General features: G+C 42.4%; 1 long non-coding RNA gene across 1 annotated transcript in view; it reads left to right on the top strand.

Annotated features, from left to right (window-relative positions):
* Window positions 1-2,947: 2,947 nt before the first annotated feature.
* LOC142830937 (uncharacterized) overlaps window positions 2,948-22,966 on the top strand; it is a 31,075-nt gene continuing 11,056 nt past the window's right edge. The window contains exons 1-2 of the long non-coding RNA XR_016350599.1: window positions 2,948-3,178; window positions 5,003-5,084. This is a non-coding gene — a long non-coding RNA (uncharacterized LOC142830937). The remainder of the gene's footprint in view (window positions 3,179-5,002; window positions 5,085-22,966) is intronic.

Here is a 22,966-nt window from a genome sequence, read left to right as displayed (position 1 = left end):
CATATATACCAAAGGATACAATTAAAAAAAATGAACAGATATGAAAAGGACAAATCACATTTCAGAACAGGAAGGGGATGCGGGGGGGGGGGGGAGGTAAGTGTCTGTGAATTGATGATATTAGAGGTGGGGAGAGTGGGATGTCTGTGAGCTAATGGTATTAGAGGTGATAATTGGGGAAGCTATCTTGGTAATGGGTAAGATAGTTTGAGTGTTTGTTCATTCCTTCCTGGAGAGTGTCGAATTTTAACATGAATGACAGTTCAGAGGATTCCCTTTCAAGTGCAGATGTAAAAGGTCTTTGTAGCAGAATGCAGGTGGTTAAGTCATTGAGAGAGTGTCTCAATTTTGAGTCGCAAAAGTGAAATCCTTGCAAGCTGCACGGAAACTTTTAAAAGAACTTAAAATGTATTCTCCAAATTAAACAAAAATACAGCAAGAGAACCAGAAAAGTGTCATCATGGCTAAACAACAAAGTAAAAGAAGCACTGAGGGTATGTCTACACTGAAGAGTTTTTCCGGAAAGATGGCCATTTTTCTGGAATAACTACACTTATGATCATACTGCTATTGTGTTCTTTTGACAGAAAGTTGAAAGAATGCAGGGGGTTTTCTGACAATTGTAAACCTCTTTCTACGAGGAAGAAGCTTTTTTTCTGAAAGAGTTCTTTCAGAAAAAGGCATGTATGGACGGGGAAGAAGGGTTTTTTTTTTCCAAAGAGGCCTCCAGGAAAAAGCACAGGTGCCCTAGTGGCCACTCCATCCATAGTAATCACAACTTAAATGTGAGATAGCATTCAATAAGTGTAGATGTGATCTTTCAAAAAAGCACATTGCTTTTTCAATGTGCTTTTGCTGTGTGGACACTCTCTTTCGAAAGAAGTTTATCCAGAAGACCTCTGGAAAATCTTTTTCCGAAAGAAGCCTGCAGTGTAGACGTAGCCTGAGAGACAAAAAGGCATAGTTTTAAAAGTGGAAGTTAAATTCCAGTGAGGAAAATAGAAGAAATATGAACTCAGGAAAATGTAGCATAAAAATATGATTAGGAAAGCCAAAAAAGAATTTATAGAGTAGCTAACCATAAACTCAAAGTAAAAGCATTTTTTTAAAGTACATCAGAAGCAGGAAGCCTGCTAAACAATCAGTGGGATCTCTGAACATTCAAGATTCTAAAGAAGCACTCAAGAATGATAAGGCCTTTTTGGAGAAATGAAATGAATTCTATGCATCTGTCTTCACAGCTGAGGACATGAGCGAGATTCCCAAACTTGAGCCATTCTTTTTAGGTGACAAATTTGTGGAACTGTCCCAGATTGAGGTATTATTAGAGAAGGTTTTGGAACAAATTGTTTAACTAAACATTAATAAGTCACTAGGACCAGTTGGCAGTCACCCAAGAGTTCTGAAGGAACTTAAATGTGAAATTGCAGAATTACTAACTGCGATTTGAAACCTAAGTTTTAAATCATCTACTTTATCAAATGACTGGAGGATGGCTAATATGATACCAATTTTTAAAAAGGGTTCAAGGAGTGATCTTGGCAATTTTAAGTCTAACTTCAGAATCAGGCAAAAACACCCTTTTTTTGAAAAGGTCTTGGAGCTTTCTTGCATCGTCGACAGATGGTGGGGCTTCAGCTGTGATTGCCTCATTGGGAGATGATGATGAATTGTGTAAGGGGGATCTAGCCTCTCTTTCGGAGAGAGAGTACTGTATCTCAGAGTGAGCTGGAGCGTTTGGCTCAGTCACCAAAGCAGTGAAAGGTGGCAAGGCTGCTGGTGGTCTACAGATGGTAGAAGGGGCATGGTGATGGCTGTTCTTGGGACGTGGCTCCCATGGCTGCCATTGAGTGGTATATGGCGGTGGTGGGTAGGCATACTGCTGTGCATACCATGGTGGTGGAGGAGGAGGGTATGTGTACTGTACTGTGCCAGGTTGCCAAGAGGGCGGTCTGTGGGCTGGGCTGGAGAGTTGAGAAGAAAACTGCTCCTTGATTCCGTGTCAGTCTTGCTGGGGGAGCGAGAAACCTTGGAAGACCTACGGGACCGCACCGACTATATGGACGAACCCAGTGAAATCAGTGCCATTGTTGTATGACTTCGCACCGGCGATCGGTACTGGTCTCGTCCTTCTATTGGTGCTGGGTGGTGTGGCTTAGCCGATACTGAGGCATGTGACTTAGTTGGTGCTGAAGACAGCATCGGTGCCGAATGATCTGGCGGAGGCATGTCGGTGCGGGGCTTCTTCGGTACAGATACCAGTGCCATTCTTGTATGGTGCTTCGGTGCCAGTCGCTCCCTGTGTTGACCCGCCAGTGCGGCCAGTGCCGAAGGTGTATCCAGTGCTGTAGATTGCGGCGCCGCTGATTTCTGTTTTGGCTCTGAGTGGGCTGTCTTGTGCGGTGCCGATGTCTTAGGCAGTGCCGTACCAGACGTTCTGGGTCTATCCTCAGTTCTGACCCATGCACAAGTTGGGGAAAGGCCTGTTTTGAATGCCGTGAGGCCGGAGTGGGTAGAGGGACGATCTTTATCCATACCCTTACTCTGTGAGACTGGTTTTGGAGCCATGGAAGAATCCTCTGAAGACGGGCGAAGGGACTTCTCGTAGAGGAGTGTCTTAAGTCTGTTAGCTTGATCATGACATGCTCTCGTGGTGAGTTTAGAGCAGTGGGGGCACTCTTGTGTCTGATGTGACTCCCCCAGACACTTTATGCACTTAGAGTTTCCATCAGAAATGGGCATAGCATCGCGGCAAGACTCGCACCTCTTAAAGCCAGGAGAACAGGGCATGAGGCATTGGGGTGAAAAGCAGCGAGCCGCAATGAAAAACTTTTTTTTTTTTTTTTTTGAAACTTTGACTGGGAAGGAGAAAAGGGGCTGAAAGAACTTGGATATTGAGGTAACTATAGGGAATAACTGGGTACTTGTCTATTTTTTAACAGAAATTTGAGAGAACAAAAGGCTCCATCTGCTGCCGAGGACAGTAGAGAAGGAACTGAGGAGCCACGCTGCACACGTGCCTAACAGATTCCAACAGCACAAGGGAGCACTGAAGCGCATGCACGGCATGGTAGAAACTGCTAGAAAAAGTCTCCGGTCGCCAGCGCGAGGACGCACCAGCACCCAGAGTGGAGCATGCCCAGGGACACATCTTCAAGAACCACCGTTACTGCACAAAGTGAGTAACTCTTTCTTTTAAGTCTAATTTCAGAACCAATCAAACTGAAACTATAGCAAAGAACATAATTTCCAGATACATAGATTAGCATAATTTGTTGGGGAAGAATCAACATGGTTTTATAAAAGGAAATTGTGTTTCACCAATATACTAGAATTCTTTGAGGAGGTCAACAAGCATGTGTGCATGGGAGATAAAGTGTACTCAGATTTGCAGAAAGCCTTTAACAAGGTCCCTTACGAAAGTCTCTGAAGTAAAGTAAATTGTCACAGAATAAGAGGGAATCCTTTCTTGGATTGGTAGCTGGTTAAAAGATAGAAAACAAAGGGTGGGAATAAATGGTCAGTTTTCAGAATGGAAAGAAGTAACTAATGGTTTACCACAGGGATCTGTAGTGGGAGCAATCCTATTCAACACATTCCTAAATGATCTGGAGAAAGGGGTAAAGCAAAATTTGCGGATGACACAAAATTACCCAAGATAGTTGAGTCCACTTCAGACTGCAAGGAGCTTAAAAAGATTCTCACAACATTGGGTGAGTGGGTGACAATGGCAGATAAAATTCAGTGTTGATAAATGCAAAGTGATGCATGTTGGAAAATTTAATCCCGACTATACATATAAAATTATGGGGACTAAATTAGCTGTTACCTCCAGAGAGTGATCCTGAAGTCATTGCCAATAGTTCTCTGAAAATATCCACTCGATGTGCAGCAGCAGTCACAAAAGGAAACCGAATGTAGGGAATCATTAAGAAACTGATAGAGAATAATACAGATAATATATTATTGACTCTATATAGATCCATGGCACATCCACATTTTGAATACTGTGTACAGATGTCATCTCCAAAAAGGTTCAGAAAAAAGCAAATGATTAGGGGTATCCTGCCAGAGGATGTTGTGAAAGCCAATACTTTAGCAGGGTTCAAAAAAGAGCTAGATAAATTCATGGAGGTTAGGTCTATCTATGGCAATAAGCCAGGATGGTCAGGAATGGTGTCTCTTGTCTCTGTCAGGGCTGGGAATGGGTGACAGAGAGTGCATCACTTGATGATTACCTGTTCTGTTCATTCCCTCTCTGGCACCTGGCATTGGCCACTTTAGGAGGACATTATGCTGGTCTAGATGGACCAGTATAGCTGTTCTGATGTTCTTATTTTCTAATAAGATTCTGCTTCTATACAATAGTATCCACAAGTATGGAATCCCATGCTCATGCAAAATCCCATTTGACGTTTCTGGGTCCACACATGCATTTGCTCTGGTGGATTATCAGGGCCTACATTTGAACAAATTTAGATCTTTTGGCAAAGAGATGGTAAACAGAACCAACAGCAACATCTGGCAAATAAAACAATGGGCTTATTTCTGAGAGGTACTAAGCATTTGATGTAGATGCTCCATGCTTCTGAGTGTCAGGCCCTGTTTGACTCTTGTTTGTAATTCTAAGTGACTCTATTACTCTTTCTCCTTCAGTGTGATTGGAGATTAATTTTTGTGATTTTTTTCAAAATAAAAATAAAAATAAATAACTGATCTGAAAGGTTTTATGATATGTAGAAGGACAAGTAAGAAAAAGGACAATTCTGTCATAGAAAGAGCTTTATAAAATATATTATTAAAGGGTAGACTATTAAAATGGTGAGGTTAAACAAGGTACATTTAGGGGGAAATTGGTCCTTTGCTTGAGGTTTAAAAACCTATACCGAGAACTTTTGATTGAGGGAAGGAGGGAAGACACAAATTAAGCTAATTGTATCTTAAACAATCCACTCCTTTCTGATGTGGCTGTTTTTATGGCTCTCACATCTTTATTTTGCAGGAGGGCTGGCATTGACCTCCCCTGGTCTGGCAAATTCTGTGGTTCGGGACTGGTCAGGTCCCAAGGATACTGGACCAAGGAGGTAAAACTTGTAATTTATTTTCTTTCATGGCCAAAGCAATCTATATTTAAAACACAATCACCTAGCATTTTGTGCCCAATGTCATAATTAAGGTTACATTTAAGCTACAGATTGGAGAGAGTGGTTCAATAAGAAATGGTCAGTTACTTATGAACCAGAATCTGCCCCCTTGACTCACACTGAATTGCACTTTATTACAATCAAGGAGACTACATGCATTTTTAAGTATTATCAGTGCACATCTGTTCCGAAGTTAACCAAAGAAAACTTGCAAGAAATCCTGTTGAAATACATTATATCTTACTTTTTTTTCCTCAAACAAGTGGTAAGTGAATATCTCTGCTTTGGGTAAAATCATGTGTTATAAAAAACAGCTGAAGTTCATGATATAACCACGTTAACAACTTTTTTATAGCTCTGTAAGAACACAACAAAATTGCGTTTAATGGTAATCATATAAAGAAAATACCATATTGTCCAGATGTTGAGAATATCATCTTTTTCACAGACAAGACGTGGTGTTTCTACCCATCCATATTCACTTTCAGTGACTGGGACCTGTGCACATGCAAAACTGTTATCTTTCTTTATAGATTATGCTAATAAGGCAGAGTTCTATTTGCCTGTGTGAAAATAGAGACAGAAAGACACCCAGAAAAGCATTTTCTTCTTTTGGTTTAAGACCTTTAGCATCCTCCCAGTAGATTACAGTGCAGCCTCCACAAAACCACTGCAATTAGAATGATTGACAGACTCTGCTCTCATTGTTAAATTAGCCCTTTAAGGTAAATTTATAAGAACTGTGAAAATTCAGCTACTACCAAAAGTAGAGAAAAGCATGTAAGCAACACACAAATTTATGTATACCATTAAATAACTGATGTTGGGTAAATCATGGAATTACATGACCTTTATTAACAGAAAACAGCATTTATTTATTTGTTGCTTACATTTCAAAAATCCTTCCAAGGAAAACCTGACGTCCAATGACTAATCAACAAGATGGGTGTGTCTTACTAAACTTGCAATTGATACATCTAAACTTGCTGAAAATGTTAAATAAACATTATACATAAGGTTATAACTTTAGGAAACAAAGAAAATATGGCCTTGGGAGATAGTGGAACATTTTCTGCATATCCAATCCATAGAGTAGCTGTCAAATGTCTCCAGTAGTGGGAATAGGTTAGAATAAATTTTTACTTCAAGTCTTAACCTCCTGCATGAATTAGGAAGAATTAGTATGGTCCAAATGTTCTCTTGCACCCGGTTCTGCTCAAGGGAAATAGGGAAGGAGGCAGTCAGAGAACTAGTTATTTATTCCTTGATTCTCAAGGCACACTGGTTATGACCTCAGCCCTAGCATGGCTATTCTAAATCCACTCTCCCCTGAGATTCCATCCCATGTCCTGATCTCTCTTGCACACATTCTCAATCTCTTCCCTTAAACTTCCCTTAACGTTTTCCTCTAATAGATGTTTAGGTCAGAAGGGCTCACTGTGATCATATAGTCTGACCTCCTGCAAATTCTAGGTCACAGAACCTCACCCACCCACTTCTGTAATAGACCCCTAGCCTCTGGCTGACTTCCTGAAGTCTTCAAATCATGGCTTAAAAATTTCAGGTCACAAAGAATTCACCATTCACACTAGTTTACACCAGCAAATGACTCTATACTGCAAAGGAAGGAAGAAAAGCATTAAAATCTCTATGACTCTGACTTGGGGAAAAGTTCCCTTTCTGCCACCAAATATGGTGATCAGTTAGAGCCTGAGCATGTGGGCAAGACCCAACAAACAGCTACCTGGGAAAGCCTTCTCTGTAGTAACTCAGAGCCCTTCTCCTCCTCAGCTAGTCTTTTGTCTCTATCCCTTGGGGCCCTTGAGGATTTTTGCTATTGGAGTATCCACATGCTATTGTAGACACTCTCATCTTACCATCCCCACCATAACATTATCAAGTTCTGTCCTGAAGCCAGTTAGGATTTTTTGCCCCCGCTGCTCCCCTTGGATGATTGTTCCAGAATTTCACTCTGATGATTAGAAACTTTCACCTAATTTTGAGCCTAAACTTGTTGATAGCCAGATTATATCCATTTGATCTTGTGCTCACGTTGGCACTCAATTTAAATAACTCCTTTCCCTCCTTGGTATTTATTTATGTGAGACAGCAATCATATCTTACTCCTCCCCCCCCCCCCCCCAGTCTGTCTTTTGGTTAGGCTAAACAAGCTAAGCAAGCTCTTTGAATTTACTCTCATAAGGTAAGTTTTCCAGATCAACCGAGTCGCCCTTTTCTACATCTGTTCCAGAAATCTTTCTTAAATATTGGAGACCAGAACTGCACACAACATGGTGGATAAGATGTCACCAGTGCTTTGTAGAATTCCCTGTCTCTACTGGAAATTCCTTGCCTGATGCATCCTAGAAATGCGTTAGCCTTTTGCACAGCCACTTCACATTGGTGGCCCATGGTTATATAGGTCATGTCTACATGGCAGTGTTATTATGAAATAACAAAATAATGTTAATCTAAAATAACAAAGTGCACGTCTACACTGCAAGCCATTATTTCGAAATAATGTTGAACTGGAGGACTTCTTACTCTGACTCCTGTAAACCTCATTTCACAAGAAGTAAGGGAAGTTGAAGGAAGAGTGTTCTTTCTTCGACTTCCTGCTGTGTAGACAGTGCCAAAAGCCGAATTAAGCTATTTCAACTTCAGCTATGCAATAGACATAGCTGAAGTTGCGTAGCTTAATTCAACTTTTGCCCTGCTGTGTAGACGTACCCTCAGTAATCAACCTCGGTCTTTCTTATCCTTTATCACTTCCAATTGATAAATCCCCAACTTACAGCAAAAATTCTTGTTGTTAGTCCCTAAGTTCAAGACTTTGGAGTTTGCGCTATTACATGTCATTCCATTTCTATTACTCCCATTTACAAGGCCATCTAGATTTTCTTATATGAAATTCCAGTCCTCCTCAGTATTGGGAATACCTCCAAATGTTGTGTCTTGTGGAAATTTTATTAGTACACTCTTGCTTTTTGTACCAATGTTAAATAAGATTAGTCCCAAGAATGATTCCTGAGGAATTCCACTAGTAACCTCCCTCCAGCCTGACAGTTCATCTTTCACCTGTATGGCTTATTCCAGTTTCCTCTTTAACTAGTTTCTTATTCTACTTTCTATTCTCATATTAATCCCCATCTTCTCCAATTTAATAATTTCACATATAGAAATATATCAAATGTCTTATGGAACTACAGGTATATTAGATCCATGGCATTTCCTTTGTCTGAAAAAGATCAGTTATCTTCTCAAAGAAGGAGATCAGGTTGGCCTGGTATGATCTACTCTTTGTAAAACCATGGTGCATTTTATCCCAATTATCATTCACCTCTATGTCCTTAGCTATTTTCTCTTTCAAAATTAGTTTCAAGACCTTGCATATAACTGAGAGCAAACTAGCAATGCTGTAGTTTCCCAGAACATTTTACCCTTTCTTAAAAATAGAAAATATATTAGCAATTCTCCAGTCTAAGAGTATGCTAGATAAATTAAAAATGTTTGCTATCAAACTTGCAATTTCATGTGCCGATTCCTTTAATATTCTTGGATGGTGATTCTCTAGGCTCTTGATTTAGTCTTATTAAGATGTTTTGTCCAATTCAAATGTGGTAATTGCTACCTCCATATCTAGGACTCCTAGGGTACATCTAGACTACAGGCTTCTGTCGACAAAGAGCTTCTAGACTACATTCAGTTCTGTCGACAAAGCAAGCTGCTTTGTCGACAAAACCCTGTAGTCTAGACACAACCCTAGATGCAATAACACCTTCTGTCGACAGAACTTTCTTTCTTTCTTTCTTTCTTTCTTTCTTTCTTTCTTTCTTTCTTTCTTTCTTTCTTTCTTTCTTTCTTTCTTTCTTTCTTTCTTTCTTTCTTTCTTTCTTTCTTTCTTTCTTTCTTTCTTTCTTTCTTTCTTTCATGACTATAGAATGTTTTATTGTTTGTTTTAATTCCCTTTACAAGATTCAACTCTGCTCAGATTTGGGGAGTTCTCATTTTATCCATACACTTTCTGACCTCCAAAAGGTAACTTTCCTTACTGATTCCTCCCATCTTCCATTCCTTGTAGGCTCTCTGCTTTAATAACAACCTGTTTGAGATACTTCCTCATCCAACTTTGTCTGCAATCCTTTCTTATATATTTTGTCCCTTACTTGGGATGCAGATTTCAGATAGCTTCTGCAATTTTGACTTAAAGCAATTCCAAGCCTCCTCCACATTCAGATACTTGAATTCTTCAGTCCACTTAATTTCCATAACCAATTCCCTTAATTTTTTTAAAAGTTAACTCTTTTGAAATCAAAGACCTTGTTGCAGATTTGTTTGTTCCTCCTTTTAGTTTAAGAGAATTAGCTCATGATCACTTGAACCAAGGTTGTCCTCTACATCTAGCTCTTCTGAGAGGTCCTCACTACTCTCCAATATCACATCTAAAATGGCATCACCTCTGTTGGTTCAGCAACTATATAGTGAAGAAATCTATCAGCTATCACACCCAGGAAAATCTGGGACATAAATAACCTCAAAGCTACCTCATTAAGTAAGTAAAACCCATTGAGTCATGTCTGAATATTGGTGACACCTGAACAAAAATTCTGAAAGCCTTCTTGATCTATCACTAGCTTTGAAGATTCAGCAACTGGCTTCCAAGTGATTCACAAACACCTTCTATCCAGCTATGTGCTGGTTGGCCCCTTCTGGTATGACCCACCAACATTCCTTCTGTAATACATTCCTTGAGGTTATTTCCATTTCTACACCTGATGAAACCGAAGTACGGTTGTGCCTCTTGAGTTCTAACAGTATGGGTTGATCTCTCCAACATAAGCATTCATCTTCTTTTCTGTCCAGAAGATATGCAAGAGTCTTTGCCAGCACTACATCTTGAAGACTTCAGTTTTTGTCTTGTGAGCTGCATTAATTTCCCATGATTCACATTCAAATGTCACTAAGGAAAAAAAATTAAGCTTTTCACCAGTTGCACCTTCGTACATTTCCAGCTGCCACAGTTTTTCTAAACTTATGTGTGTGTGTGTGTGTGTGTGTGTATATATATTACTTCATCTACTTCTACAATTTGACCATAAATTGTGATGTTTGCTTGCATCTTATTTTTGTTAATCATATCAGAATGCAGGCATTTCATTTTTGAATAGTCTATATTTCTCACTAACTGTTTTCACAGACTTGCATTCTTTGCATTACATTAATGGTTCTAGTAAAGAGAATCATAACATCATTAATCATAGGGCAGTTAAGAGCATTCACCAATGGAAATCCCAGCTCCTTCCATTTTGTCAGAACCTTCCAGTGAGTCTCATAGTAAATTTAGTGTGTATGTTGAAAAGGCATGGGGACAGAATACACCCTTGTATCACACTCTTCTCAGTAGAAAACTACTTGTTATTGCCTGCTGCTGTTTTCACTCTGGTTTCTTGTTGACAGTAGAGACTTCTGATGAGTTCAATGCGGTGCTTCGGAATCCCCCTGTTCACCAGTATTATTCAAAGATGGTCATGTTGGATGATTATGAATGCTTTTGACTAGTCAATGAACTGCATGATCAATGTGTAGATTGGTGCAGATTGAGGTTAATGTCGGGATGAAAATTTGGAAATCATGGTGGAATTCTTCAAGGACTTCCTTCCTGTGAGTACGTATGATGAAGATCTCAGCAATGTAGGGCTACATTGATGTTGCTATGGTCCCATTGGAAGGAAGCCCTTGAAGTAGTCCACCAGGATTTCAACAATTCCCCCCCCCCCCATCATCCTCAGCCTGGACCAATCCACACAAGAGATCCACTTCCTGGACACTACAGCAGAAATAAATGATGGTCACATAAACACCACCCTATACTGAAAACCCACTGACTGCTATTCTTACGAACATGCCTCTACCTTCCATCCAGGACACACCACACAATCCATTGTCTACAGCCAAGCCCTAAGATACAACCGTATCTGATCCATTACCTCAGACAGACATAAAATACCTACAAGATTTTTATCAAGCATTCTTAAAACTAGAATACACACCTAAGGAAGTGAAGAAACAGATTGACAGAGCCAGATGAGTACCCAGAAGTCACCTACTACAGGACAGGCCCAACAATGAAAATATGAGAACACCACTGGTCATCACCTACAGCCCCCTACTAAAACCCCTCTAGTGTATCATTGACAATCTACAACCTATCCTGGAAAATGATCCCTCACTCTCATAGACTGTGGGAGACAGGCCAGTCCCCACCTTCAGATAGCTCCCAAACCTGAAACAAATACTCATCAGCAGCCATGCACTCCACCACAGAAACACTAACTCAGGAACCTACTCCTTCAACAAACCCCATTGCCAGCTCTATCCACATATCTATAGAAGGGACACCATCAGAAAGACCTAACCAATAAGCCAAACCATCAGAGGCTCATCCACCTACATAGCCACTAATGTGATATATACCATCATGTGCCATCAATGCCCCTCTGCCTTGTATATTGGCCAGACTGGACAGTCTCTGCACAAAAGGATAAATGGACACAAATCAAACATCTAGAAATGTGACACACATAAACCTGTAGAAGAACCCTTTAATCTCCCTGGACATTCAATAATGGATTTAAAAGTAACTATTTTACAAAAAAAAGATTCAAAACCATATTACAAAGTGAAACAGCAGAACTGCAATTCATTTGCAAATTCAATACAATCAAATTAGGAATGAATAAGGATTTAAATTGGTTATCTCACTATAAAGGCAATTTCCCCTGTCTTGATATTCACACCTCCCCATAAGCAGTTGTGAGTCAGCCACATCTACCCTGACTGATTAACACTGGTCCTATACTTGATAAGTAACTCCCTTCTTTTGTTATATTAATATATATGTCCCTGCCTCTGCAATTTCCACTCTAATTAATCTGATGGGGTACATCTACACTTGTTCCCTAGTTTGAACTAGGGATGCAAATGTAACCGACTGAAATTGCTAATGAAGCGGGGATTTATATATCCCACACTTCATTAGCATAATCTCGCCCACGCATAATTCCGCTCAAAAGCTGATTCGAACCAGGAAGTGCTTGAAAAATGAGGAGTAATGTTAGTTCGAACCAAGGGGTTTGATTCGAACTAACGTGTTCTGGAGTGCACTTCCTGGTGCCACCTACAGGTGCCACATGACTCCTTATTGTTTTTGCAGATACGACTAATATCGCTACCCCTCTGAGACTCTCTAAATCAGTGGTCCCCAACCTTTTGGGGCTGCCGGGCACCTGGAGGTGGGGCCACTCATGCGCTGAGCACCCGGGGGCAGGGCCGCACACTGTGTGCTCAGTGCCTCCACCACCCATGCGCCGCACTCCCGGGGCTGCGCCGCTCCTGTGCCGCACACCCAGGAGCCAGCATCGCCCATGCGCTGTACACCTGGGGCTGGAGCCGCTCCTGTGCTACGTGCCCAGGGGCAGGGACGCCCATATGCCGCACACCTGGGGCCGGCACAGCCATGCACTGTGCACCCGGGGGTGGGGCCGCCTCTGTGCCGTGTACCCGGAGCCAGCGCCATGCCTGTGCCGTGCCCAGGGGCCGGTGCCGCCCATACGCCGCGTGTCCAGGGCTGGCACCGCCCATGTACCACGTGCCCGGGGGCGGGGCCGCCCATGTGCTGCATGCTTGGGGCTGGTGCCAGCCCTGTACCATGCACCCAGGGCCAGCACCACGCCTGTGCCGCACGCCCAGGGGCTGGCACCGCCCATACGCCACGCGCGCGGGGCTGGCACAGCCCTTGCGCCGTGCACCTGGAGGTGGGGCCACCCATACGCTGTGTGCTCAGGGGCCGACACTGCCCATGCACCACATGCCCGGAGCTGGGGCCAGCCCCAATCACTTGGTGGGCGCACAGAAATGGCCCGGCGGGCGCCATGCTGCCTGAGGGCACCATGTTGAGGACCATTGCTCTAAATCCTAGGAGTGACAGCATTGTAGTGGCCTGTCTATTCAAATTGTCTTTTAGGACAGACTCAGGAAGCTCTTGCAGGATGTCTGATTTTGGTTTGGAGATGCTGGACCTTGAGAGTTCAAACAGCCAAAAAAGATATACTTTCTTTTTTGTCACAGACTTTTATTCCCTTCCCCTAGAGTTCAAAATGACAGGATGAGTTCTTGTCTCCTCTTCCTGTTTGTATTTTACTTGTGCAGGGGCAGGAGTGTAGCAAGAATCAATAATATCTTGTGTTCTTTGATGTTCCACAGTGGTTTTCCTGGTGTCTATGGGTCTTCTTTTGTTATGCAGGAGATAATCCCATTTAACACACTCATCTTTCATACTTGGTAATGTTGCTTTCTTCTATGCGACCACTTAGGAGAGATTCAAATGCTGTCCTGCTGGTTAGCAAAGTGTCTTCAGTTAAGTTTTTGTTTTTACTGGTGATGCACTGGGTACACATAGAAAAATGCATTCTGCACACAGATGGAAAGGATTAGAGAGAACACTGTGGGTGTGTGTATGACAATTTCAGAGCAAACATGTTTAGAGTATAGAAACACTTAGCCCTGCTGTACAGTAGGGAATTATTCTGAAATAACCTCCCTTATTTCAAAATAATAAGCAGAGCATCCACACCACCAAACTTGTTATTTCTAAATAACAGGTTGGTTATTTTGAAATCTGCTCTCCTGCTGTCCTTGGGGAATAATCTTATTTCAAAATAGTTATTTCACGGGTTATTATTTCAAATTTAATTATTTCTAAATATTGACTGTTAACAGTGGGTTTCAACTTTTTTTTTAATTTGCAGATTTCTACAAAATTCTGAATTGAGGTACAGACCCCATTTAGAAATCCTAGGCATAGTTTCCAGACCCCCAGGACTCTGCAGACCACAGGTTGAAAGTTACTGTTCAATGATAAGAACAACCATTCTCAGGCCCCTTATGTGTAGTCTGTGGAACCTAAAGGTCCACAGACCACAGGTTGAAACCATGCCTGTATAATATGGGCTATAGAAATTATAAGTGAGGTTAATGCAGGCAATAATATACAAGCCTTTCATGGAGTCTAATCACGCAATACATTCGTATCAGACTAATATCTTTTTTAGCAATATTGACATACACATGACCTGATCTGGTTCCCAGCTATTTGGCTGCCAGTTTTTAGTTAATGCCTGCAGTCTGGGCAAGAGCATCACACTGGCTTGCCTAGAGAAAATGGACAGTAGTTATGCAGGGACCTCAGTATTTCATGCTGACCAGTATTCTCTCATTGTTCATTTGTACTCCTCTGTTGATCTGTTTGTATCTGTTGTTGTCTCTTGCCTTATATTTAGATTGTCTCTCCTTGGGGGCAGGAACCATCTTTATGTTCTGTGTTTGTGCAGTGCCTGGCACAGTGAGGTCTTAGTCTATGGTTAGTACTCTTAGGCTCTACAGCAATGCTAATCATAATTATTAGTAATAAAAATAATGCCACCTACTTATAATTTCCAAGGGATCATGTGCCGTTTGAGAAATGTCGGAGCACCAGCAAACATAAAAACACTTCGGAGTTAGCGCATAAGCCACTTGTTGATTCTCTCAAAATTTTATGTGGAGGTTTTGCAAAGACATGATAGTGCAACCCACACATCTGCTGGCGTGGTTAACTGTCCCACCTAGTGACACCAAGACCACTTCCAGTGAGAAAATAATGAGTCTGCTTTATAGCCTTAACTGAGAGCCAGCTGGCTTTTAGCTCATACACAAAGCTCCAGCGGTCCCAAATTTGATTCCACTTGTCGGTGTAACAATTGAACTTGGTGTGAAATGTGTAGTTCTAAGATACAATTTCTCCACCATACTCTAATCCTCATTACTCAGGAAACGCTACCTGTAGCTAGCACGTGTACACGGGCAGCAAAGCTTGAGTAGTGTGATAGATGCTATTGTTTACATCATACTGGTAGTAAATTCAAATTTAGGTGTACATATTACTTTTTTATTGTTGGCTGCCTGTAAAATCTTTTTAATTTGGGGAGTACTGGCCTTCCCAGAAGATGCTTAAAAATGAGTGATTGCGGTGCTTTTAGGGCATGGATATGGCTAAATGGAAAAGGGACGGAGACTTCTAAGGCTTGTTTTGGGAAGGGGTGGAAAGGTATCTGATGAAGAGATATAGTGAGTACAAAGGCCTATTAGCTGGAAGAGGAGAAAAGAAACATGCAGTTTTCATTAGGATGTTGGTGAATGTTGTTTGTTTGGTATCAGTTTTATTTAGAGGATTCGGGATTCAATCATCCCTGAGGAGAAGAGATGGAGTGGAGTATGAAGTGTTGTCTATAACTTAAACAAAATAAACTTGACAGGTTTTACTCACCCAAACAGGATAAACCAAAAGTGGCAGATATTGTAGTCCAATAAGTTTGCAAAAGTGGGCTTACATGGATCCAAATTTCCCTGAACTTTGTGCCCTATCCAGATAAGTCAAGCCAATCTGAAACTGAGGTTTACATTCCCTAACTACATTTCTTGGCTCTGCCTGTGCCTACAGGAGTTACAGAGAAACCACTAGATAATACTGCAACTTGAGGCCTCAATATACATGCTTGCATTAACAGCAAATCTGTAATATCCATTAATTAAATTTCCCGGAACCTTTTGCCTGTTGCTCTCATTTCCTTGTATCACTGCAACCAAAAGAAGTTGTAGTGGCTGGATGTTTTAAAACAAAGAGAGAGAGAAAAAAAACCTGGATGGTATTGGACTAGATGTTCCTGATAATATGTTGCCAACAGAAAAGTTCTCATCCTTGAAGAAAGTTTTTCAAGTGGTCATGACACTCTCAGTCATATAAGCCTCTCTTTGGAACAGACATTCATTGCTCTCAGATCCCACTCCAGACTTGGCTCAGAAACAGTCTGACACAAAAGGGGCTAATTAACACACTGATTTCCATGTGGAGAAATCTGGTTTCTCAACAGATTTTTACCAGCAAGATAGCTGACAAACTGATTCTGCTAGAGCTGCTTCCTTCCTTCCATTTGAAGGAAAATGGAAAAGGGAGGGTGGGGGATTTTATTCCAGTGAGGACTCAGACATGATGAATTCCTTTGAGCTAAACTCCTGGTTCTACTTGAATGAAGCAAGACACACAATTTCAGGGTACAACAACAGATGGAACTTTATTTAAAGCAGACAAATGTTAACTGTGCCCTGTAGACAACAGGACACAGTGAGGCTGTGTCTACATTGGCACCCTTTTCCGTAAAAGGGATGCTAATGAGACACTTCGGAATTGCAAATGCCGCGGGGGATTTAAATATCCCCCGCGGCATTTGCATGAACATGGCTGCCGCTTTTTTCTGGCTCGGGGTTTTGCCGGAGAAAAGCGCCAGTCTAGACGGGATCTTGCGGAAAATAAAGCCTTTTCCGATAGATCCCTTATTCCTACTTTCAATAAGGGATCTTCCGGAAAAGGCTTTATTTTCCACAAGATCCCGTCTAGACTGGCGCTTTTCTCCGGCAAAACCCCGAGCCAGAAAAAAGCGGCAGCCATGTTCATGCACATGCCGCGGGGGTTATTTAAATCCCCCGCGGCATTTGCAATTCTGAAGTGTCTCATTAGAATCCCTTTTACGGAAAAGGGTGCCAATGTAGACACAGCCTGAGTGTCTTAGTCATCCTCTCTCTAGTGCGTATGCCAGTTGGGTAGACAGATGTTCCTATGGTTAAGATGCCGGACTAGTTTGGGAATAGAAGCTTTATTTTCATAATTCTGCTAGAAAATTTGTGTCTTTCAATCCTGCCTTGCTTAGGTGGTTGGTGAACATAGGGCTGGCAGAGGCAAGCCCCTAGTTCCAACCCTGGCTCTGTCCTTCCTGCCTCCTCCCTGCCTTTCCCACAGGGAGGCAGGGCCACACACCGCACACCTCTCCAGCCAGGAGCACAGAGAGGGCAGGCGCTACAGCAGGCGTTCTGTGGTGGAGTATGGGCGGGGCCAGGCTGGTAGTTTGGGAAGGCAGTGCCTTTCCTTGCCTGACATACTGGCTGCCCATGCATGCTGTGTTTCAGTTCATTTATAAAAATGGTTACAATACCACTTCTCTACTCTAGAGTGCAGGGGTATCCATGCTGCACACGCAGGTGAATATGAAAGAAGCCATTTTTAGGCCCCCAGCAGGAATGATGATTCTGGTAGAATCCAGAGACTAAACAAACATTGACTACTGTGGGGAGCATATATCCTCACTGAGCTGAGACACCACTGTTTCATTTGACTAGCACAGTCTGTATTTCAGATTGATTAATTTGGAGCCAGTTACAACCCTTCCAGGTCCCATGAGAGATTAGATATACCCCTCTCCTCACTAAAGTAACAACTACCGAGAGTTGATAGCTAATTCATCATCACCATAAACAAACATGGCTCAATGCCTGTTGGTGTCCAATGCCTCCTTCACTATTTCCTTCCATCTTTCCCTGTCCAGTGCGGAGTGGCTTAGTTTCTGTAGACTAGCTCCGCACCAATCTGCTATATCATCTACCCCATTCTCTGTGGGGTCTGCCTCTCTTATTCGGACCATCCATTATGCCGAATACCAGGGCTCCACACTAATCCACTGATTGTGTACACTGGACTGGCAAGGTATTGTACTGGCTGTTATCAAGGGCTTTGGGAGATAAGAATGGGTTAAAATCTGTTTTAGTGCATCACAAAGAGTCCATTGTAACATTATGCCCTTTGGATTAACATTAAAGAAATGTCTCCTTTGTCAGTTATTCAAAGGAAAATTAATGTTCCTGAACATCAGTTATATTGAACATGAGCTTTTAATCAAACTGACAAGAAAAGATAGAGAATTTATTTGAGCTAAGAGTGAGTTTATAGCTTTAATGTTGGACCACTGGGATTAACTCCGTGTCACCTACTGATTTTTCTAAAACACAGATACTGCTTTTAAACAAAAAGAAAGCAAAACAAAATAAACAATGTCCCCTCCCCCCATTTTCATTTCTGTATAAAATATCCCAGTAAATTTCATAATGATAATGACAATATTTTTATTTGCCATGTATAATATGCTTTTTTAATTCTAGGTTTTAGACACTGTTTATATGCCATTACTTCACACACCACTGAAGTGCACCAACTATAAATTATTATTTACAGAACAATATAAAGGAGACTTAGTGTAAATAAGAATCAAGCCTCAAATGTAGCAATCCTCATCCATTTGAAACTGGAATGCAGTTGTAATTTTACCTAAATCAGAGTATATAGTCAAAATTGTAAGATCAGGAATATTCATCTACACTTGCAGAATGACCACAAGTGGTAAAGACCTTTTTTTTATGTCTAAGTCAAAAGATACCTCTTCTGATAACATAATGCTCCCTCCACATCAAGCTGGAACATTGGTTTAATACTAATTCTGAAGAAAAATTGCACCTACTAACTCACCGTACCACATCTAACAGCATCTTAGGTGTACAGACATGATCCTCTTTATATATGTTGCGATCTCAGCTCCAGGTAGAACTGAAAAGCTTCTTCTGCATGCTTCTGCTGCTTCACTGAATCTCATAGTTCATAGTGTCTCAGCACCAAAATGATTTAAAGAACCAGTAAAGAGGCAGTAGCGAGTGTCCAACAAGAGTCTTTCCAGTCTTGCTGTTCTTGTAGGAAAAAAAAGTAGGTTTCTGGTGTGATCCTTTATAAACATAGGAGGAAGCAGGCCAATCAGCTGCTCCCTCAAGATCACTGTGTGGAAAGTAGGTATATTAGCCAGTCTCTAAAGATGAGAGGTCACCCAAACCAGAAGATGGTTTAAGGTAAGAAAGAGATTGGAGCCTGCCACAAAAAGTTCTTGCCTGGATCTCTTGGCATGCTTTCAGAACCTGGTCAAGATTATCTTCTGAGTTCCAATGAAGCTTGAGTCAACTTCTGATTAGTTTTGGGTTTATGGACTATCTAAAGTACCTTTTAAAATGTGTTCAACTTCTTTGAATTTGAAAATAAGTTTGGAAGGGACATCTTGTGTTACCACATCCATTCCCCAACTTAGTTTGTCCATAAATGTCCATGTGAATATTAGTCTAGCCTGGGCAGAGAGGTTGCAATCTGACATCAAACGTTAAAACTTCTGAATTTTGATTTATAATTTGAACAGCTCATGGAGGCATCATCTGTAGGTGTGAGCTTTTGTTCAGTATAGGTTCTCATAGAAGGTACCATAGACATACTATAAATGTTTTTGCCAATAATTCTTGCAGGCTGCAAAAAGAAAATGTTGAGCGATGGGAAAAGGAAACCCTTTCATCTAGTGTGTGAAGACCATGTCGTCCTATATTTTGGGATGTCAAGTTTAGCGTGATATCTAACCACAATCCTTTATAGTGGCTGATGTCTAAACTTCACCCAAGTACATGTTTAGCCAAATGTCATTTGAGATTGCTAAGAATTTGGACTTTCCAATAAACCACAACCTTGGATGAATGAATATTGTTCATAATATATTAACTCTTCATCCTAAAGAAAATAAGATTGGAGAGGAAAGAATAATAGAATTTTTCCCTGTATGAGCATTTATAGTTGTGGTTAGTCCTTAGCCTATTACAAAAGATTAACCCACAAGTGTGTGAGTAAAACTAGCCAAACCAGAGCTCAGGATCATAGTACCTTTAGTAAAGAGGTGTTCAAAATCATCTTAATGTATTAATTATAAAGATGGGAGAATTATGTAAAACACATTGATTCAAAAAAGTATCCATGGTCTTAAGCCATTTTGAAAATATCTGGCCTGGTGACTGTTACATTTCTAAATATTTGCTTGTTTATGTTATACTAGCCCCATCCAGCTAATGGTAGTGACTGGAGCATATTAGTGTCAGTATCCTAATGGTAAAAGTCAGTTGGATAGCAGTGAGCTATGGACTTGCACTGTTGTCAGGAACCCAAATAGTGGTATTTGTGGGTACAGTAGGATCAAAGATTAAGATGTTGTGAGGGCATGAAAGGAAAGAAGATGTAAGGAGGAGAGAGGCAATATGTAGGGGTATGTCTACACTACAGCGCTAATTCGAACTAACTTAGTTCGAATTAGTTAATTCGAACTAAACTAATTCGAACTAACGCATCCAGACTAAAAAACTAGTTTGAATTAGCGTTTTGCTAATTCGAAATAGCATGTCCACATTAAGTGGACCCTGAACCGGGGTTAAGGATGGCCGGAAGCAGTGCTGGCAGGGCATTAGATGAGGACTTAGAGCGTGGAGCTGCTGCCTCAGGCTAGCCGAGGGCTGTGCTTAAAGGGACCCGACCCCCACCCCGGACAGACAGTTCTCAGGGGTGCCCCGCTTGCAAAGCAGTCCTGGCTTGGAGTGCCCGGAGTGCCCACACTGGGCACATCAGAGCACTCGGCCATCAGACTGGCTGCACTTGCCGCAGGCTGCCATCTGGGGAGAGGGGGCAATTGGGGGGCTGCAGGAGAGCTTCCACCCCGAGGAGCCCTCAGAGCCACCCCAGTCCTCCCCATTGGGGGCTCGTACCCCATTCCTCCCTCATCTCCTTCCACTTACCCCTCCCTAACCCCCATTCCTAATGTACAAAATAAAGGACACGTATGTTCAAAAATAGAAACTCTCTTTATTGAGCAAAACTCGGGGAGACTGGGAAAAGGAGGTGGGAGAGGGGAAGAGAGAGGGTGGGAGAAGGGAGGGTAACTAAAATGATCAGAAGTTTGGAACAGGTCCCATATGAAGAGAGGCTAAAGAGACTTGGACTTTTCAGTTTAGAAAAGAGGAGACTGAGGGGGGATAGGATAGAGGTCTATAAAAGCATGAATGGGATGGAGAGGGTGCATGAAGAAAAGTTCTTCATTAGTTCCCATAATAGGAGGACTAGAAGACACCAAAGGAAAAGAATGGGTAGCAGGCTTCAAACTAGTAACAGAAAGTTGTTCTTCACAAAGCAGAGTCAACCTGTGGAACTCCTTGCTGCAGGAGGCTGTGAAGGCTACAACTAGAACAGAGTTTAAAGAGAAGTGAGAGAAAGTGATGGAGGTTGGGTCCATGGAGTGGTATTAGCCAGGGGGTAGGAGTGGTATCCCTGCCCAAAGTTTGTGGAAGGCTGGAGAGGAATGGCACGAGACAAATGGCTTGGTCACTGTCTTCGGTCCATCCCCTACAGGGTCCCTAGGGTTGGCCGCTGTTGGCAGACAGGCTACCGGGCTAGATGGACCTTTGGTCTGACCCAGGACGGCCACTGTAAGCTCAGGGCTCAGCGTCAGGGGTCTCAGTGGATCACCTTGATTTTCATGCACACCTGCTTCTGGGTGGCCAGGCTGGCAGCTCTCCTGCCCTAGACGGCCGCTTTCCTGTGCCTAGTGCGGAGGTCGTGGACGAGGTCCACGATGTCCGCACTAGACCAGGTGGGTTCCTGCCTCTTGCGGTCCCGGGCAAACTCCCGGGAGCTGCCAGCCTGGTCCCAGGAAGAGGGGGAGGGCTGGGGGGCATCGGGTGGCTGGTTCGAGCCATGCCAGGTGCAGGGTCTGCTAGCTCGGTGCTGGCAGGCTTGCACCAGGCACGGGCACCATAGCCAGCCCGTGCCCCTTTAAGGGGGCCGGGGCCGGGAGGGGGGCATACGAGTTTCCCTGGTGTTGGCCAGAGTGGCCACCAGGGAAAGCTGGGGAGGGCTAGCCTCCCACTAGTTCGAATTAAGGGGCTACACACCCCTTAATTAGAACTAGTAAGTTCGAACTAGGCTTAGTCCTCGTAAAATGAGGTTTACCTAGTTCAAACTAAGCGCTCCGCTAGTTCGAATTAAGTTCGAACTAGTGGAGCGCTAGTGTAGCGCCTATGAAAGTTAATTCGAACTAACGTCCGTTAGTTCGAATTAACTTTGTAGTGTAGACATACCCTAGGAGAGTTGGGGTGGGTGGCGAACCCGGGACTCTATAATCCTGATTAGTGCATTGGCGCATGTACAGTAAAAATGGCATACAAACACTCTTCCTGGGATGATTACACATAAATTTAATCAAAACTGACTCACTGCAGCTGCAGTTCTGTGCTCTGACAGAATGACGAATCAATGCTGTTGTGCTCAATTACTTGCTCTTATATAATTAGTCTTCTGGAAAGACTGAAAAAATGTAATTAAAATGTGAAGGGGAATATAACAGGGAAAAAATCTGTATGCCTTCCACTCACCTTCACCTCCAGCACTATGTGTGCCATCCCGCCATTTACTAGTTACCTAGCTGAAGATGTCCTCTACACTTTTGACAGCCCGGTGACTAATACAACTTTAATTATAAGTTAATTTCTATGCCGATAAACTCATTCCCAAACAGTGTGTTTAGCATGAATGACAAAGTGTTTGGTTAAGTCACAGAGGCTGTGTCCAGACTCCATGCCTCCGTCGACGGAGGCATGTAGATTAGCCAGATCGGAAGAGGGAAATGAAGCCGCGATTAAAATAATCGCGGCTTCATTTAAATTTAAATGGCTGCCCCGATCTGCCGATCAGCTGTTTGTCGGCAGATCGGGAGAGTCTGGACGCGATGCCCCGACAAAGAAGCCTTTCTTCATCGACACAGGTAAACCTGGTTTCACGAGGCTTACCTGTGTCGATGAAGAAAGGCTTCTTTGTCGGGGCATCGCGTCCAGACTCTCCCGATCTGCCGACAAACAGCTGATCGGCAGATCGGGGCAGCCATTTAAATTTAAATGAAGCCGCGATTATTTTAATCGCGGCTTCATTTCCCTCTTCCGATCTGGCTAATCTACATGCCTCCGTCGACGGAGGCATGGAGTCTGGACACAGCCTAAGATTC

This window comes from Pelodiscus sinensis, chromosome 1, assembly GCF_052426305.1.
Source record: "Pelodiscus sinensis isolate ZL-2025 chromosome 1, ASM5242630v1, whole genome shotgun sequence".
Classification (NCBI taxonomy): Eukaryota; Metazoa; Chordata; order Testudines; family Trionychidae; genus Pelodiscus; species Pelodiscus sinensis.
This window is presented reverse-complemented; position numbering and strand designations above follow the sequence as displayed.